At 36.0% G+C, this 3813-nt stretch overlaps 1 non-coding gene across 1 annotated transcript; it reads right to left on the bottom strand.

The window, feature by feature from the left end:
• Positions 1–3291: 3291 nt before the first annotated feature.
• On the bottom strand, positions 3292–3379 carry TRNAR-CCG (transfer RNA arginine (anticodon CCG)). Its single transcript has one exon. It is a non-coding gene; the product is annotated as a tRNA-Arg (tRNA).
• Between the last annotated feature and the right edge of the window lie 434 nt (positions 3380–3813).

Below are 3813 nucleotides of genomic sequence, written 5' to 3'. Positions count from 1 at the left end.
TGCTTAGTATGGATACTCCATCAGAAAATTTATGGAAAGAGATCATTAATTTGAAGCTACTCATTTAATCTGTCTGTGATTAAATTGTGATCTGTAAAAATTAAACTGACAAAGCAAAGGAGTAAATTCTATCCTGTAAAACATTCAATAATTTCCAGCTGACAAAAAAAAATGGTGTGCAGAAATTTTATTTATTTTTTTATCATCTGAAATTTATCATTCTTGGACATCTTGAAAAACCAAGCCTTCTGCATTCATTCCTGTGAAGAAAGACAGGGCTTACTTTACTTTCCCAAAGAGGCTCAAAATGGTTAATCTTCTTGTGCATATCTATATCAACATATATATATAGAGCCTTAAGGTCTAGATATCTGTGTTTTGGTAAAGTAATGTTTAGTTCACCATCCAAATATATATTTGAGAAGTACTCTTTTCAGTATTTTTTTTTTTAATTGAAGAATGAATTTTTAAATGGAGACAAAGATGATGGTTGAAGTGTTCTGTAATGTGCCAGCTGCTTTTCCCTTACTTTTGCAGTGCAAAAAGAAAGTGTTATGCGAGTAAAAACCTCTAGATTGAGAAAATAAATACCATGTTTAGAGGAAAAAAATATTCCTGTTAGATTTGAAAATTTTAAGTTTAAATGCAGGCAAGCTATGAAAGCTGTTTATCCTTTCTGAAAGAAAGTTGAAGACATAAAGAATGTGTTTAATAGCCAAGAGGTCTTGAGGGCAGGAGCGAAGTCAGAGTGGCTCAGAGAGGAAGAGAAACAATGTGAAACAAGCAATGATATCCCAAGGAAAATGAACAGTAGTCCCTGGTAAACAATCAATTTATTAATAAAATTTGCCATAAATGATCTAATTCTGTTGAAATTAATCTACTCCATCTCTTTTTAGACCAAATTAAGAATGTGCAAATCAGTTATATGATAACCTGGCATATACTTTCCGGGGCAATGATATTTAAACTTAATCAGCCAAAATGGAATGGTGAATTTCTCCTTTACTCTCCCTTATACATTTCTCAAATGGAATTCCAACTTGATTTTTCTTCTCATAGCAGATATCTCTACCTTTATTTCTGTAGTCAACAAAATTGTAAATATTTTACATATACAGAGTAAATTTTAGGTCGTTCTTTTATGTTTAATTTTTTTTTGCTTAAGATGATACAATGTAGCATTTATCTCTGCAACCCACTTAACTTGATTGTCTTGACTGTAAACTGTACAAAGTCTTGTCATATGTGAGCCAAGCACATGGTGACTATAATTTACATCAGCCTTTCTTTTTCTTAAATAACCTATTTTTCTCCGAGACTGGACTTTTAAATTATACTTGTTATTCTAATAGCTTGTTTTACCTTTGTTTTGATTCACGTAATGTCCAGGAGATATACACCTTTTCTGAAAATAGATTCAGAGAAAGCAGTCTTCTAATACCTGCTGTTAAAAGATTTAAATCTTAAGGGTCATAATAATCAGACTACCCAGTGGATGCAAGGAAGTGTAAAGTACCTTCTAGAAAAGTGCTGCACTTTTTGCATTTTTCAACTTCTTTTTTTTTTTTTTTTTTTGAGCTTCTGAAATACAATTTATGAGAAATTGTTCAATAGGTGGGCATTTACATAGTCATTTATGTAAATTTAGAAAATCAATATAGACTACACTGTCCAAAGTATGCATTCAAGTACAACAGTACTTGCATGTATTGTTTCCTCAGGTTTTAAACAAGAACAACACGATAATCCATTGAAGATTTGTTTCTAAAAGCAGTAAGTTCTTGAGATAGCTTCAAATAAACGTTACTGGGAATTAAGTTTTCTCTTTTAATAAAGACCTCTTTGAATACACAATGACTACATAACTAGTCAAAACCAAAATTAATATATAAAATGGGGTTTTTTTACTTTATTTAGAAACAAAAATATTTACATATTTTACATTTTTCTTGTATCAGCCACTGATTGTTTCACCTGCTAGAAGCCTAATATTGCCAATTAAACACAATACTGAATTTAAAGATAAATATAGTCATCAGCCTCGTGTAGCTACCTAAGTATGTTTGTATTCTGTGTCATCCATTTTTTATAAACTGTATCCATACAACCCCCTCTGCAACATTAGCCCCATCTCTGAATGTGTTTCCCTGTTTCTGTATACAAACATAATGTGTTTGACATATTCAGGGCATGCTGAAGTTATTCAACTTACACAGATTGTTGTCATCAGCAGCAGACCTGATTTACACCCAATATATTATATATTTCATTTATATTGTGCTAGCGATATATGTATGACAAGTTTGACAGCTCTGGTTGTCCTGTGGCCTTGTCAAAACTGCAAATTCTAAATGTGTCAGAAGTCCTCAAGCCCCACTGGAACAAAATTTATATGTAGAAAAATGAAGAAATATCTCAGCAACCATGAACATATGGTAGACTCTGTCTTATTTCCTGCAATATTATTTTCTCATTGAAAATGATGAAGCTGCAGGACATTGAGTGTGTATTAGCTTCAGAAGTGTTACCTAGGAAACTCTTCAAGTCAGAAATCACAATTATTCCATTCTTCTGCTTTCCATTTCAACAGAATCATAGAATCTTTAAGGCTGAAAAAGACATCCATTATCATTAAGACCAATCTTTAACCAAACACCACAATCATTGTCAACTAAACCACAGTACTAAGTGTCACATCCAGTCTTTTCTTTAATACTTGCAGAAATGGTGACTCCACCACTTACCTGAGAAGCCCATTGCAGTGCTTAACCACCCTTTCAATGAAAAAAATTCTTCTTGAGGTCCAACCTGAGCCTTCCCTGACCTAGCCTGAGAATGTTTTCTCTTATTCTACTGCTTGTTGCCTGGCATAGTTCTACTTCACTGTGGCAAGCACATTTCTCTCTCTCTCCGGATTTTTTATTGAGGTGCACAGAGAGAAATGAAAGAGAAAACAATTTCTATTTCTGCTCCTTGTTTTTCTCTTGTGGAATGTGTTTGGAGAATTGTTTACCTGGAGTGAGCGCTTGGTTGGATCATGGTGGATTTTTTGGGCCTGACAGCCAATCGGATCCACCTGTGTCTGGGCTCTGGAGAACAGGCTCACGAGTTGTGAGTTAGTTAGATATGATAGTTAGAGAAAGTAGCATGTAGTATTTAGTATCGTCTTTTATATAGCATATTAATGTATTATAACATAATTATAATAAAGCAATCATTCAGCCTTCTGAAATGGAGTTAGACATCATTATTCTTCCCATTGGGTTCGCCGACATCTACAACAAGTGGTGACCCCAGTGTGATTTGAACACACAGCTGTTGCAGTGTGCAGCCTTCTGATCCGGAGTCAGACGTGCTACCACTGCACCACGAGGTCCCTCAATAAAAAAATCCTGAGAGAGAGAAATGTGCTTGCCACATGTGGTAGATAGGGACAGGCGAACGGAAAATCTCGGGATGTGACGGAAAGCTAGACCCTTCCCCCCTCATCCTGCTATAGGTAATCAATCACCCCTGAAGCATGCAGCCCCTCCTAACTCCAGTAGTTTTCCACTCCTTACTAACCCTAGCCAGACCCACCGTCCCCCTTTGACGTAGTAAGACCCCCTTGACTATTTAACCTCACGAGATGAGATAATAAACGCCATTTGACCATCCACCACATTGGTGTCTGTGCATGTCTGTGGCCCGAGTGACCTGGGCGAGGTCGGGTTGCCGTGCTGTGTCTTGAAACCAGGTCGCCCGCCTTCTCAGCAGAAGGCAACAGCCACACTTCACCCTTTCTCCCCACATCACAAACCCAAGATAATA

The sequence above is a fragment of the Vidua macroura genome, chromosome 2 (genome assembly GCF_024509145.1).
Source record: "Vidua macroura isolate BioBank_ID:100142 chromosome 2, ASM2450914v1, whole genome shotgun sequence".
Classification (NCBI taxonomy): Eukaryota; Metazoa; Chordata; class Aves; order Passeriformes; family Viduidae; genus Vidua; species Vidua macroura.
This window is presented reverse-complemented; position numbering and strand designations above follow the sequence as displayed.